At 46.7% G+C, this 16,605-nt stretch overlaps 1 long non-coding RNA gene across 1 annotated transcript in view; it reads right to left on the reverse strand.

The window, feature by feature from the left end:
- The window catches only part of LOC143821000 (uncharacterized), a 29,843-nt gene that overhangs the window by 1,265 nt on the left and 11,973 nt on the right, over positions 1-16,605 (reverse strand). Inside the window, exon 2 of the long non-coding RNA XR_013225622.1 lies at positions 2,151-2,211. This is a non-coding gene — a long non-coding RNA (uncharacterized LOC143821000). The remainder of the gene's footprint in view (positions 1-2,150; positions 2,212-16,605) is intronic.

The following is a 16,605-nucleotide window of genomic DNA, read 5'->3' on the forward strand; positions in this document are numbered from 1 at the left end:
CAATATTGTGGTTACCTAGCAACAGCCACACAAGGAGTTCATTTTTTTAAAGCTACAGGCACTCATTATTTGGGAGGGTTTTAACCCCCATGGTGTTTTTTTTTTTTCAGGTTTTTCTCTCCACAGCACCAGGTTTGGCTGCGAGGGTAAACCTGGCCCAAGGCCAGCCAGCAAGCTTCCTTGGCAAAGTGGGGATTCAAACCCATTTCTCTCAGACCCTTGGATGCTCTAACTCAATGGTCCCCAACCTTTTTATCACCGGGAACCGGTCAATGCTTGACAATTTTACTGAGGCCCGGGGAGGGTAGTCTTTTGCCGAGGGATGTCGCCACCACCAGCTGAGTCCCTGCTCCACTTGCTTTCCTGCCAGTGCCCCTGACTTCCCACCGCCCACTGGGGGGCGCTGCCAGTAGCAGCTGCGCAGTGCCACACCAAGGGGGAGCCCCAGCCATGGCGGCCGCTGGAAAGCACCAAAGGTGAACCAGTGGCAGAGTGGCAGGGCAGCCCCTGAGGCAGCAGCCAGGGAGGAGGATGAGAAGGAGCTGCGGCCTGGTATCGATTGATCTACGGACCGGTACCAGTCCCCGGACCGGGGGTTGGGGACCACTGCTCTAACTAACACCATGCCAGATCTACACTTGTTTATTAACCAATAAGAAGACTGTGCAAAATAAGCAGCCACCAGAGATGCATACTCGACAACGGTATTCTCAACAAGAAGGTTAGTTGGGTGCATCCAACTTTCTGTAACAAATGCATGTATTCTGGAGCAAAAACCACTGAAACCAGTAAGACTTGAGCCTGAATGTGTTTAGGAACACAGAGTTGAGTGACAGCTGATGATTTAGGAAACAGGAGGCTGAGCTGTTGTGATTGGCAGTACTAGGGTCTGAGTAATCTGAGTTTAGGCAGGATACAAACATGGCTCTGTTAGCCGGTTCCTTTTGATTCTGGGACCTCCATGTTTAGCCTGGCACAATGGACCAGGATCCTGGCCTTTTCACCTGTCTTCGTGTGTAGAGGCTTCTCCGATTCAGCCAATGAAGAAATATTTGAGAGAATTCTGTTTTGCATGTTTATTTATTTTAATGTTAAAATCTTCCCCAACTCAAAATGCTGAGGGAAAATAATAACATCTTAAAATCACACGTGATTTAAATCCATACTTAAACAGACAAACATAACTAAATCTCTTCTTTTTTTATGGACTAAGCAGAGGCTAAGGCAGGGGTAGTCAAACTGCGGCCCTCCAGATGTCCATGGACTACAATTCCCAGGAGCCCCTGGGCTCCTGGGAATTGTAGTCCATGGACATCTGGAGGGCCGCAGTTTGACTACCCCTGGTCTAAGGGATAGGGGAGGTTTCCATTGTCATTTTAGTCAACTTGGATCATTTTCATCAGCAATTTCGGAGGTGTTACTGTAAAAGGAGAAGAAAGCATGACTGTCAAGAGGCTTCATCTGCCTTCATGTTTACTATGTGACCTCTAATTGGCTAAAACCTCCCTGTAATTAGTTTCAGGAAGCATCACTCCCAGTCATCAAAGATGACTTATTTCCCACCTGGAGGAGAAGCTGGAGGAGATAATCTTTTTTCTCTCTTGACTTCCTTGCTTTCCTGAGCACATTTAAAAATAGCACAATATGCCCAGTTTACCATTTCCCAAATGTTCATAAGTTTTCTTCTTCTTACAAGAGTTCAGCCACCATTTTCTGCTGTAAGGACAACCAAAACGGTGACCAAACTCTTACAACAGGAAATAATCTGGTGAGGGTTCAAGAAGTGTTACAAAATTATGTGTTTTTAAAGAGGGTAACTTTAAAAAAACAGCCTCTTGTGGTGCAGGGTGGTAAGGCGGCCGACATGCTGTCTGAAGCTCTGACCATGAGGCTGGGAATTCAATCTCAGCAGCTGGATCAAAGTTGACTCAGCCTTCCATCCTTCCGAGGTCAGTAAAATGAGTACCCAGCTTGCTGGGGGGTCACCCCAAGGGTCAGACATGACTTGGTGCTTGCACAGGGGATACCTTTACCTTTAACATAAAAAAACTGGTTCATTTACCATACAATAGTCCTCATTTCTCATGCTAGTAAGATCTTTCTCAAAATCATACAACAATGCAGAGAAACAACCATTGAGAGAAAATTACCAGATGTTCAAGCTGGCTTTCGACAGGGGTATGGCACTCATGATCACACAGCAAACCTGTGCTGGAATTTGGAAAAGACATAGGAATATTAGAAAGATGTCTACATCTGCTTTATTGACTACAAGAAAGCTTGTGATTGTGTAGATCACAACAAATTGTGGGAAGTCCCGCAAAATGTTGTGGTGCCAGTGCATTCAATCAAACTAATGCAGTCACTCTATGCAAACCAAGAAGCCATTGTGCCTACACTATTTGGTGACACTGACTGGGTCAAAATAGAGAAAGGAATGTGCCAAGGCTGTATTCTTTCCCCCTTCCTGTTTAACTTGTACGCCGAGATCATTATGAAAGAGATTGATCTCAAGGAATCAAACACTGGAATTAAGATTGGAGGAAGGAATATAAATAATCTTTGGTATGTTGATGACACGACCCACCTGCCAGAAACTAAGGAAGGCCTAGAACAGCAGATTACAAAGGCCAATGAAGTAAGTAAGAAATCTGGCCTTCTCTTAAACACTAAAAAGACCAAAATTGTGACCACTGCAAAAAAAAACAGACATGTCACAATAATAATTGATGGGAAAGTAATCACACGTGTTCATTCCTTTACTGTCTTGGATCACAAATTGATGTGAGTGGCGATTGCAGTGTGGAAATAAAACATTGAGTTGCTCTGAGTCGCTCAGCAGTGACGACCTTGAACCGAACTTGGAAAAGCAAGGACATAATAAGCCTGACTACCAAATGTAGATTAATTAGATCCATCATATTACCAATAGCCACTTATGGCAGTGAAAGTTGGACGATGAAGAAAGTGGACAAAGGAAGAATCAATTTCTTTGAACTCTGGTGTTGAAGAAGGCTTCTGCAGGTTCCATGGATGGCAAAAGTCACGAACAAGGAAATGCTACAGTGCATAAAGTCTGATATGTCATCAGTAGGCAAAATCACGAAACTCTGGCTCACTTACTTTGGCCATATCATGCAGTCCTATTCAATGGAGAAAACGATTAGGCTAGGATTGGTCAATGGAGACAGGAAACCAGGCTGACAAAGAATGTGGTGGTTGGACGTGACCAGGGTGGACTCTGGCCAGATCACTGCATGTTTGAGGGAGGCTGTGCCGAACCGAGGATCATGCCATGGGATCCCCAAGAATCAGACACAAATCAATGGCTGACAACAACAGCAACAACAATAACAGAAGCATCTCTGATTTGATTTTCAATCAGCCAATAAAAAACTGAGGAGGATTATGAGAAGGCAGCTGAGGTTTTGTACCCCGCTTTTTACTACCTGAAAGAGTCTCACAGAGGCTTACAGTCTCCTTCCCTTCCTCTCCCCACAACAAACACCTTGTGGGTAAGTGAGGCTGAGAGCTCTGACAGAATTTTGACAGACCTAAGGTCAGCCAGTTGGCTGCACATGGAGAAGTGGGGAAATCAAACCCAGTTGTCCCATGTAGAGGCTGCCGCTCTTAACCATTACACCAAGCAGTCTCTGGATCTTGAGGGAAGGGTGGCATCAGCAATGCAGGAGGGGCACAGCACTGCCACAGGGGGACCTTCAGCCAACACTGAACAGATCAAACATCTGGAAACTCTGAGACTGAAGAATGGGCCAGCCAGGATCTGCCACTGCATTGGTGGTGGTGGTGGTGGTGGTGGTGGTGGTGGTGGGGAGGTCATTGACTTCCAGCCTCTTGCCCTAGAAGCTGCCACCTTAGCTGAGCAAATGAAAAGATCCAATCCAAAGTCACATTCCTGCGAAAAACAGTAATATGCTTTGGAGACATTTTAAGACAATGCATATGTGCCAAAATTCCCTGCATTATCGTAAGTCTGAACAAAACTAAGGGTGTTAGAAGCCTTTCCCATGTCAGCATACCAGATCTTAAATATTCACACAGGGCAGTCGAACTAATGAAGCTCCAAGAGACAGTATCTCTTTGCCAGTCAATGGTCAGGCATAATTTACTACTTTAGTAAACAATGGCTATAAAAACTGGTTATCCAGATGGATCAGAAATACCTTTTCTCTTGGCTGTGATCACGCACTAAGCTGAATTCCATCATGTGCTAATTGCCAAAGTACATCTCAGAAGAGCTTAGGTGATGAGTCCTTTTCTTTACATTGTTTATTTGGGGGACTGTCGGTCTTCAAGAAAATGCCATACAATGTGAAAATGACCACTGATCAGGTTGATCTATTTTGGGGATTGGTGTGTGTATGTGTGTATGTGTGTTTCTTCTCCTTGAGAATCAGGGTTGGCATTGGAACAGCTTGCAAATTGAAACTAAATACACTTACAAGACGTGTGATTTTATTGTTTCGGCACATCTGGAAGCTGTAATGTAGCAACCCTGTTGTGTCGTGCAAACTGATACGGACCGAGAACTTTACAAGGACAATCCTGATTGTCGTATGCATATTCTAGACACATACTCACATGTAAATAGATCCGCCGTGTTCATAAATCTAAATAAAATGTGTCACAATGTTAGCTCTCTTAGCCGTTTGTTGGAAACACTCGGACAAAAGTCAGCCTTAAATCCGATCCTAGCCAGGAAGAGGGGGAGAGAGAAAGTGTGAGGAGCCAGTTTTCACAGCTTTTCCAAAGCTCTACAAGTAATAACTAACACCTGACAATTAGGACTACTATGTTCCAGAAACAAAGCAATTGATTTTCACAACTGAATTAAGACAGTGAGGTGATAACAATGGAGAACACCTGGATCTCATCGGAGCAGCAAAGAGATGTAAGATGGCTTAGAGCAGCTGAGAAATGCTTGCGTCTTTGTATATGTGTTGCCTCTCGCATAAAAATGGCAGAAATAAAGGCATCGGTTTCCATTCGTCTTTCAGACACTGGGCATCAGCGGTCAGCCTGGAGAGGAACAGAAGGGTCCATGGGCCTTCCTGGGGCGTAAAACCAGACCTACTTTCCTACTTGCATCTTGAGTACTGGGTTACTGCCTGTTTGCTGCCCATTCACTTCCAGACAGCTAAAGGCAAAAGCAGCCCAATGCACAAGAGAAGGCATCTGTAATGTCATTCCCTGTCTGATACATCTTGCGAAATGCTTGTCGTTAGGGGGTGACCTGATTTCTCGCCTCTATTCCTGTATTTATTTATTTAATTATCCAGTGAGTTTGCGATGTTTAATGGTTTCCAAGATTGATCATAGAACGGAAGCATTTAAAACTTGCCTTGGGTTTTAGTTTGCTTCATTTACCGACTCAATAGCCAGCTTCTGCCTGTTAGTTCATCGAGTTTGTGGAACTGTTAGGGTGTGCTTTGTGAACCTGTATTCTTCTTAAGCCTCAGTAAACTGGCCAAGGTTAATTCCCCCCCCCCAACCATTATCTAGATCAATAGACCCCAACCTTTTTATCACCGGGGACCGGTCAACGCTTGACAACTTTACTGAGGCCCGGGGGGAGGGGGGATAGTCTTTTGCCGAGGGACATCGCCACCGCCACCTGAGCACCGGCAGGCGGCGGGAAGTCAGGGGCGCCGGCGGGAAAGCAAGTGGAGCAGGGGGTCAGGCGGCAGCAGCGACGTCCCTCGGCAAAAGACTACCCCCCCCCCCGGGGCAGTAAAATTGTCAAGCGTTGACCGGTCCCCGGTGATAAAAAGGTTGAGGACCATTGTTCTAAGAAATCACTTAATCCAATGTTTAAGATGGATGATGACCATTTTTGCTTATGCATAAGATCAGACAGAATGCCCAAGAGCTGTGATCAGATCTTCAGGGCATTTTCCCTTGGCAGATAGCAGCCAGAGGAAGACAGGATTCAGGCTGAGGCTGCTGTGCAAAAGACGGGGGCTCTCTTTCTTTCCATATAATTCCCCTCACCTCAAACAGCTGCCAGAGCTGCTATTTGCTGCGTGGGGAGAAAGAGACTCCATCTAGGAAACGTATTTCCATCCAAAAGAGCAAATAATGGCTCTAGGGACCCTTTTGAAGCCAGGAAAACAATGTGAGCAAGGGAGACATTATAGCCTTCTACCCCCAAACCACAATCCTAGATGAATTGGGGCCCCTCTGGCTGCTCCGGGTGAATGAAAAACATGCTGGAGATTCAATCTCAGGGCAGGATCCCTGCTCAGTGTTTCCATGGACAGAAGGACTTTGGGTTGCTAAGCACAACTTCCTCCCTCTTCCTGTGACATCCCAAAATGTGTCCTAAGTCAGGGGCAGTCAACCTGTGGTCCTCCAGATGTCCACGGACTACAATTCCCACGAGCCCCTGCCATGGACATCTGGAGGACCACAGGTTGACTACCCCTGACCTAGAAGATCCAGGGGAAAGGTAAATGACTGTAAAAAAATATATCTCCTTTTGGAGGGGGGGGGTTTCTTCCTGTATCCTTGAAGTGAAAACAGCAGCAGCTGCAGCCTGAAAAATATGTCTATTTATGGCCCTCCATGGTGCAAAGCTGCAGTCAAGTTGCTGGACCTTAAGAGTGTTCTCAGGAAGCATTTACTCATAATGCTCTACTATTGCTGAATAAGAATGGGCCTTAGCAATGCCTTCGTCTACACCCCCCCACACACAGTGAGGGCTGTATTAAGAAGCCAGTGTTTAGTAGTTGTGAGGAAAAGATAGTAATCTTAAACAACAGACAAGGTTCTGTGGCTCAGGGCTATGCAGAAGAGCAAAATGTGTCCATCAGCATGTGGTAAACTCATAGGAAGTAAGTGTTCATTGTACTAAACTGTATTACAAAGTTATTTGTTTGATTGCCTCTAATGACAAAAGTGGATTAGCTGTATGTTTTCCTGGAAGTCCCATTATGTTGTACCAGATGAATGTTTTGCCAGAAACCTCTCATGTCTTGCCAAGACTTTCTACCTGGTTGTTTCTGCCACTTTCGCCACAGATTGCTCCGTTTTCTACTAAAATCACTGTTTAGTGCATAATGAGGTGAGTGGAAAAATGAACTCACTTTATCACATACTGAAAAGCAATCTGTGGGAGTGACAAAGTTTTCAGAAGACTTCTTTGCTGCACTTATGTGCCTCTCATGAGATCACCACATGAGTTCTTATAGACACGGGATCAGATCCCTGTAAACTAAAAAGAACCCAAATTGACTATTGTGTTTTCCCCTCTGTACTCCATACTTCAGACGACAGACTCACAGTGACCACGTGCAAGGTCTACAGAATAAGACAACAGATTCAGGTCTACCCAGCTTCATTTTCTGGCTGAGTGCCTAAAGCACCAAGCTAGAACATATGATCCAAATCATAGATGTCCTCTTACCTACACTAGAGCCAGCTTGGTGTAGTGGTTAGGAGCATGGACTTCTAATCTGGTGAGCCAGGCTTAGAATCATAGAATCATAGAGTTGGAAGGGGCCACACAGGCCATCTAGTCCAACCCCCTGCTCAACGCAGGATCAGCCCAAAGCATCCTAAAGCATCCAAGAAAAGCTTGATTCTGCGCTCCTCCACAAGCAACCAGCTGGGTGACCTTGGGCTCGCCACAGCACTGATAAAGCTGTTCTGACCAAGCAGTAATATCAGGGCTCTCTCAGCCTCACCCACCTCACAGGGAGTCTGTTGTGGGGAGAGGAAGGAAGGCAGTTGTAAGCCTCTACCTGCGGGTAGAGAAAAGCGACATATAAGAATCAACTCCTCCTTCTCCTCTTCCTCCTCCTCCTCCTCCTCTTCTTCTTCTTCTTTTTCTTCTTCACTTGATTAGACACAAACCAATTATTTCTAGATACTTGCTCATGTCCATTCACAAAAAACATCTACTTATTGCCACCAGAAGTGACTCTCAGTGCATGAGGGACCAGCTGGGAGTCTCCTTCTGACCTCCTGCTGAGAATTCTCTACACTCAACAAAAAAAAACATTGGGGAGGGGGAGGTGTTTCTGGATTTCCCCCAGCTGATCACAGGGGTCAGCTGTTTCTTCAGATGTCCCATCCTGGAAACTTCGTTGTATCCAGACTTGTTGAGATGCAGCCAGTTTGGGGAGAGGCCCAAACTGTCTGCCCAGCTGCTCCTGCTTCTCTTTCCCCCCCCCCCCCCCAACCTAAGCTGACACTCCAGGCCTGACCTTTTGCAAGGGGAAGATCAGAAGATTGCATCTGACTTCCAGCTACACCGTGAAGCTATTTTTCTGAGAACAGTGATGGGTCAGAACCCAACTCCCTGCTCATCTCCCAATCGGCTGAGAAGACCTGCATGCTTGTTTGGTAGCTTTTGGGACTGCTCGGTGCAAGCTGAACAGTTCCTCCATCTGCTCACAATCTGGTTGAGACGAACAGGGTGCGTTCAAGTGTCGGATAGGTCCACCGTGAAATTTGCTGCATCCGTAGACTTGAGGAGACTCCTGGGGCTTCTTGCTTGAGAACTCAGACGCTTGGCCTTTGGAAGAGTCCCTGCAATTTTTAGATCCAGTTTCTAATAAATTCTCTCTGCCCCTCTCATTTCTTTGGCACACTTCGGTCCCGCAAAGAAGGTCTCATTTATCACCTCTTTGCAATGTGTGTGTCTCACTACGGAGACTGGCTGAGCAGGAGAACAGGGAGTTTGGTGCAGACCCTATAAACAGACCCTCAGACGTAATCACTAGCCTGTTTTAATGGCATGCAGCGATCTGAAGGCCCAACTGGGTCGGCTCCAGAAAGTCCCGAGCCAGTCACTATTTCCAGGAACAGAACCCAGAATTAATACAGTAGGAAAAATACATCTAATAAGCCCAACTCTTTCTTCTTTTGCTAACTAAAATAAACATTTTTCTAACCTGTATTGTTTCTGGCTCCTTTTTCTTCTCAACCTCTTACTACAGTTTGCTTCAAAGTTCCTTGCTGGGTGTTTGGCAGCTCCAGCCTGATCTATGGTGTGACCCGGCAATGCGCAGCATCCACGGCACACTGTATAATGCTCCGTAAAGTTCAGCTTTTATTGGAAGTGAAGTTGCATAAATAAACACTCTTACCTTAATGTGCAGTAAAACAGTCTGAGTCGCAAATGTGCTGCAGGGCCCGGGTAGATTAGCATATGCCGGAGGAGCAAAAAGAATAAAAGAAAGCTACTGATGGGCACCAAGTTGACTGTGGGTCTTCCTGACTGTTATCCATCTTCGGGGTTGGTTTGTCATCACCTTCCATCCCAGTGCCTGGCTTTCTTTCACCTACAATTCTACAGCTTTGTCTAGCTGAGACAGTTGTTGACATCCTAAGAAATACCCTCTAGTCCCGTGGTTCTCAACCTTCCTAATGTCGCGACCCTTCAATACAGTTCCTCATGTTGTGGTGACCCCCAACCATAAAATTATGCAAGTGTTCTTTCACAGACATTAAACCGAAACTGAACAATGGCATGACGACCCAGTGTTCAAGATTGTATATAAATTGGTTATAAATTGTATATAAATTGGCGGGCGCTTTCAGGAGGAGGGGCAACTGTGGCAACAATGTATAACCGATTTCATTTACAGCAGCCTTTTATTTATTTTGTTTATAAAAAATGAGATCTAAAATTTAAAAATTATAATCTGTACCACTATATAGTTCTGGTAAGGGATTGGAGGAGAAGTGTGTCTCATGCCTTAAGTGCCACTCGGCGCTTAACACCCGCTCAGGGTGGATGTCCCACCCTAAGTGCCTCCTCCTCCAACCGGCTTGCCTGACTGTCCGGCAGTCAGCCAATCACCTTCCATCCCCCACCCCTGACCACCCCCTCCTCCTTCCACTTCCCTCTGAGGCTCAGAGGCTGCAGATCCCTGCTGCATGAGAGCTGCCCCTGCTGGTGAGTTCCCTTCCCGGGGGCCTCCAGCCTGCAGCCTTTCCAGGTCCTGGGGGAGGGGGAGCCCATCCACAGAGTTCTTCCACCCCAACCCACCCCAATCTAGCACCCATTGTATTCTGAATGCAACAGGCGTGGTCCCTAGCTGAAATATAAAACAATGACACAACCGTTATAAAATGTAATAAACGATATTGAATAGACATTCTAATAAGTACCACAGAGGGATGCTCTGAAATTTTGGGTTTCAAGGCAAATGTGGCTTGCCGATTCTCCCTACTCTATGGACTTTTTTGCTTTATACTTTTCAAATACACACACCTTGCTCTTGCTCTTGCTGAATCTATTCTGTTTCCCTGTTTTTATTTTTGGGTATGTAAAACCAATTCTGTTATTTCAGCCCAAATAAAAGGACCCAAACAATGAGAATAATGCTTCTACTCCCGCTGCCTAGCAGAAAGTGGTAAAAGAGAACCATCAGGCTCCTCTAGTTTTAATTGCCCCCCCACAGCAGAAAATGCCTGCTTTCATCAGGTCAGCTCCGGCCTGGGTGCTGATCCTGATAAGGGGCTCTTTGTAGTCTCTTCCAAACTGTTTAGCATTTCTAAGGCAAATATTTGTGGCGGAATGCTTCATCCGCATGCATCGCCATAGACGCAGGAAAACGCTGTGCATTTCTGGAGCAGTTTTGTGCTCTCGCTGAGGGGTTGCGATGTCACGGCCGGAACGTTTGAGAGCGGTAGGCCAGAGGTGCATAACCTCTCCATTTGTCAAAAGGCTTGATTGACTGCAGTGGAAAATTCCCTCAAATATGAAGACAGAACAATAACATGACGAGGAACCTTGGGCCAAGGAATCTGCTTCTGCCGCTTCCATCTTCCGTATTCAAGGCCATCTCTACAGTTAAGGATTTCATTAATAACTCAAAGGAAATGTTGCCGAATGACACATATTATTGGGAAAACAAGACCTAGTTTTTGTGTTCTTCTTCCTGCATGTCTCTTTACAGTGTACTGAAAACAAAAAGATTGTTTTAAACTGCTGATCGCAAAATGATCGTGTTTCCAACGTAAGCTTGACAGTGTGTGCTGTGCAATGTATAATGTATGAGATAAATGATAATGTCATATTGTAGAATGCTGGGTTTTGATCCAGAGAAAAACTAAATTTATCTGAACAATCTGGAAAACATCTCCCATGTTCCAGGCCCTGATCCAGAGATAGTTCTTTGCAATAAGTGGCAGTTTAGCGGAGCATTTATTTTAGTGGAACTAGAGTATGATGTGTTGTCTTTGCACTGGAATCATAGAAGTTTGATTGGCAAGGTGGGTAAGTCCACATCTTCAAATGGAGAAAGTTAGGGGGCGTTATTTCCTTTAGGTGACAGAGAATAGAAGGATCTGCCATGGGAGAGAGAAAATTGCTATGGTAGCTCTTGACCACCACCGCAAAGCAATAAGATCCAGGGGTAGTCAAACTGCGAATGCTGGCAGGGGCTCATGGGAATTGTAATCCATGGACATCTGGAGGGCCACAGTTTGACTATCCCTGATCTAGACAAATCAAAAGAGAAGATCATTCTTCTGAATGTATCCGTATAAGCTCCAGTTATATTACCTTTGGTACACTGGAAATGAGAAATGTTACGACCACGTAAGGCAGGGGTAGTCAAACTGCAGCCCTCCAGATGTCCATGGACTACAATTCCCACGAGCCCCTACCAGTGAACGCTGTAGTCCACGGACATCTGGAGGGCCGCAGTTTTGACTACCCCTGACGTAAGGGATGGTTTGGTGTATTTCGGAAACCAAAAAGCGACAATTACAATTCAAGCACAAAATGGGCTGATGTCCCTTAATAGGTCTAGTACCATTGCTTGAAGGTCATTACATTCTGGAACTTTCTGCCTGGGGAGCTAATCATTATCGTCTGAAGATGAACAGTAATTCCAGGAGATCTCCAGGCCCCACCTGGAGGTTGGCTACCCCTGGGTTGGAAATATTCCCTGAGGTTTTAATGTGGGACCTAAAAAGGGTATAATGCCTCTGCAGCCACTCATCCGGCCACATAGTGCCCCCTGCCTATTTCAGGTCAAGAAAACATTGCACAGAGGAGGTAAGGTTGCCAGATAGGTGTAGGTTCGTGTTCTGGAATTCCACCCTTCCTAGGTGTGCTTGAACCTGACTGGGATCAGGACTGCTGTGCATGGAGAGACCTCCTCTTAGGGTTGCCAGCTTCCTTGCAAGGCACTAAACCCACTCCAGATCATGAGCTAGCACCCATTGCATTACAACACACAACGGGCTTTACTATATGTATTTAATACCGGCGTGATATATATCTCAACGTGATTTCTTACTGATTTCAAAGTAGTCCTGAGTGAGTCCAAGAGGAGCATAATCCATTGTTCTCCAAAGCACGCTCATGAATATTGCAGAGAATATGTTCCTTCACGTTGTCATGAAATCTGAAAATCTGGTTTCTAGAAACAATGAAGCGTGCTCAGAATTCTCACATTTTGCCGAGATGCTTCCAGCTGTGCGCTTAGTAACTAACGACACATGAGGACACGCCCTTCTCAACAACAAATCAGGGCCTGTCAAAAAAAGCGCATACATCAAGAAAGCCGAGATAATTATTAAGTGCACAAATATTCGTGTAACTGAAAACAGATTTCGAAAAGAGGTCTTTTAGTGGTTGTTTTTTGAACCGGGAAATAAATAGCTGTTGTTTTCTGAAACAAGAAATAAGGAACTTTAAATTAATATCGCAGCGAGGCAATATGTGAAATAGCAAAGATGGTGGATGCCAGTGGTGGAAATATACAGACGGCTCATTCAGCTGTTCTGGAATTGCCCACAGTCCATTGTTTACTGGTCCAATCAACAGAATTGCATTTCGGCAAGTAGCCAGTTGGCCAGTATATTATTTCAAAGTTAACCTAGGATGAGAGCCAGTTTGGTGTAGTGGTTAGGAGTGCGGACTTCTGATCTGGCATGCCGGGTTCGATTCTGCACTCCCCCACATGCAGCCAGCTGGGTGGCCTTGGGCTCCCCACAGCACTGATAAAACTGTTCTGACCGAGCAGTGATATCAAGGCTCTCTCAGCCTCACCCACCCCACAGGGTGTCTGTTGTGGGGAGAGGAATGGGAAGGTGACTGTAAGCTGCTTTGAGCCTCCTTCGGGTAGGGAAAAGCGGATAAGAACCAACTCTTCTTCCTTCTTCTTCTTCTAACCTATCTTTTTTGCTGTGAGGCATCACAACCGGCTCCTGGGGGCAGACGCTATAGGGGCCAGCCAAGCTGGGTGCACACGGATCGGCTCGCTACAGCGGAAGCAAAGTCCGGACACTGGACGTATGTCCCGGACAGCGCTCCTCTCTTAGCACTAAAGGTTACAGACAAGCTTTTGAGCTCTGGATCCATTTCACCAAACACATGAAATAAAACTGCAGACACACATACAGGGGGAAAATCATTGTGAACTTACTCTGGGGTTAAACGGCCATAAAATGCAGGACTCAGTCGTGACATCTCTATGTAAAACGCAAATATACATGCCAGAAGCAGAGTGAAAATGCCGAAAACGGCCCTCGGGTGCACGGCAGGACTGTGTCCCAACCATCATTGTGTGTCTCCCGTGGCAGTTCCTTATATGAAGAGAAGCACATCTTGTGAGTACATCTCCTTTGAAACTCAGAGCGGACTTGTAGCCAGTTGGCTCTCCCTCTTCCTCGTCCCGCCCCAGCCCCACTGACTGCTGGCTACACCAGCCCCTGTTGCTTTTCTCCAGCTCCTTTATTGCCATTTTGTTATTAGACTGTCTGCCCCTTGGCCACAACAACAGCAAAATCATCACCCACCCCCACCCCGTACCCCACCCCGCCACTGGTGCCTCCCAATATCAACATAGAGTTTCGACTCTGCCCTATTTAAAGCCGAAATAAAAACCGTCCCGTGTCCCGGCGAAAGGACACGAGGATTTAGAACAAAGACAGGCTTGCCGAGGCTGTTCATTTGTATGCAGAGGATCTGACAGCTCTCCTAGCTCCTAGCAATCTCACACCCATGCCAAGGCTTGAGGTCTGGGAAGAAACCAAAGGCTTTGAATGCAGGACTGTCTTGGAAATGAGCAAGGGAGCCGGGTCGGTTCTTGGTATGCAAGATTGCACCATCGCAAGGGAATTTCCTCCGCATTTCGGTTGATGCGGGAGGTGCATCTAAGGTCAACCGGCTCTGTGATGGATGAGACGCTGGGCCGGGAACTGGCTCGTGGGGCTTCGAGCCAAGGAAAGTTTGCAATACTTTAAATCCCTTTGAAATCAACGTGATGAGTTTAGACCGACCCCCCCCCCCCAACCCTCTGAACAGAACAGGCTGGAGATCAATGCATGTGCACATGAAAGTCATCCCCCCTGGAGCTGGTAAGATTTATTTCCAAGTAAGCATGCCTAGGACTGAGTTGCTTGGAACAGCTAACTTTTGCTAGTGGTATATGCATGTCCACACGGGCAACAGGCAATAGAACTCCGGCCTTCCGTGGGAACAGGTAAGAGGAAGTGGGGATGCCAGCCTCCAGTTGGGAACTGGGGATCCCCCAGAAGTAAAGCTCATCTCTAGACCACAGAGATCAGTTTTCCTGGAGAAGATGGGTGCTTTGGAGGGCGGACCCTGGGGCATTGTACTCCAGTGAGGTTCCTGTCCTCCCCAGGCTCCATCCCAAAGTCTCCAGGTGTTCCCTAACCTGGATCTGCCCCCACCCATGTCGGTGGCCAGGGGAGAACTCGCAATCCTAAGAGGAAGAAAGGAAGAGACAAGGACTGAGGGAGAGGGGGCATCCACCATCTAGAACGGGAGAGGGACGGATCTGGTTCCTGCAATTTAAGCACAGGGGGGAAGTGGGTACACTTTACTAGGAGTTAGGGTTCCAGGTGGAGGGATTAGCTCTGTGTTAATTATTACAACTTGGTCTATTACAGGCTTTTCTGGACGGGGTTTCTTGATGGCCCTGGAAGGGTTTCCTGAATGGGTGGGAGTTAATTATTTTAAATATTTTTTTTCAAAATGTATTACAATTTATTGGGTGATATGACCATATATGGTCATGTCGACCCATTTCCCCCCCTCCCAAAATGGCCAATGATGGGCCTGGAGGGGGTGGGGAGGGGAGGGGAAGGGAGGGGCCCCGGGTGGGCATGTTCACAGCTATGCTTCCCAACCATATTCTGCACAGTTAGGCTACTTCTGAGGTTTCTTGAAGACGTTTCAGGCGTTTCTCAATGGTAAAAAAGTTGAGAAAGGCTGGTCTAATATATCATTTTGTATATAAAATATATTTTTCATAACACAAGGCTGGCTTGGAAGAGGAGGAACTTAGGTGAGGTGCATTAGATGTTTGTACCAGGCCTAGAGAAGTGGTGTTTGGCCTTGGCCGGCACTCTGTTAATGGGCCCCTGAAGACCAGGTCATCCCTCTCAGACACAGCAGTGCCTTCAAGGCTGCCTTCTAGGCCTTGGGATGGCAAAGAGGGCTCCCAGCAGGGAGGAGAGGAAGTCAGTGGTGCCATGTCTGGAAACATTTATCCTCCACTTTGTATAACTTCTTCGTCTCACAGATGCCGAGAACGAGCCGCCAGCGCAGTTGTCTTCAATTACAGGTCAAGTTGAAGAGACACGGAGAGTAACAAGCACTACAGGAAAGCCTGCCAGCTTCTGGAAGATTCCGTGTTGATCGGGGGGAGGGGGCGTCTTGAAAGAGCCAGGCTTTCCAAGGGAAATCTAGGCTTTGTATATGTCAGAGTAAGTTGCAAGTGCGAAAAAATGTAATCTCTCCCCAATGTGGCAGCCAGCTGTTGCGGGAAGCAACGATGCCGATGTTTATGGTGAACCAGAAGCCTGGAAGCGTGCAGAAGTCTCAAAGAAGTGAAACGTTCAGATACCAAATGTGGGAAAGACTGAAAGAAAATGGACAAGTGACACCAAAACTGGATCAGACCATTAAATTCGCATGTGCACACGAGCACGCTGCTGTTGCTTGAGTTGGCCTGTTCATCCCACTCCTGTCTGCATTCATGGGTTCTGCAGGCCAAATCCTGAAACCCTGATCTGTCCCCTTCCCTCCAGCTCTTCCCTCTCCTCTTTCTGGTTTCCTGAAGGCAGCAGTTCTGCTGGTCCCTTTCTGCTTCCCATTCATGGGATATAATGCTATAGAGTCCACCTTCCATGGTGGACAATGTCTCCAGGTGAACTGATCTCTGTTGCCCAGATCTGTCTGTCTGTCCGTCCGTCCGTCCGTCCGTCCGTCTGTCCATCCTGGCTGCCAGGCAAGAGATATTTGTACGTGATTCGTCATTGTCTGCCCCCATGTTACAATCCTGCTATTCCTTGGAGGTCTCCCTACCAACTCCCAAGACCCTTCCAACCCTGCTTAGCTTCTGAGATCTGACATGATTGGACTTGCCAGGGCTATCCAGGCCAGGGGGTCAGTTGTTGCCTGGATATCAGCTGGAAGGCCTCCAGCTGCCACCCAGAGGTTGGCAACTCTATGCTGAGCCTCTGAGCTCCCTGTTCACAGTTCAGCACAGGGTAGACCAGGCTTTCTCAACCAGGGCTTTCTTGATGGCCCTGGAAGGCTTTCTCAAATGGGTGGGAGTTAATTAATTTTGAACATATTTTAAAAATGTG

This window comes from Paroedura picta, chromosome 11, assembly GCF_049243985.1.
Source record: "Paroedura picta isolate Pp20150507F chromosome 11, Ppicta_v3.0, whole genome shotgun sequence".
NCBI lineage: Eukaryota > Metazoa > Chordata > Lepidosauria > Squamata > Gekkonidae > Paroedura > Paroedura picta.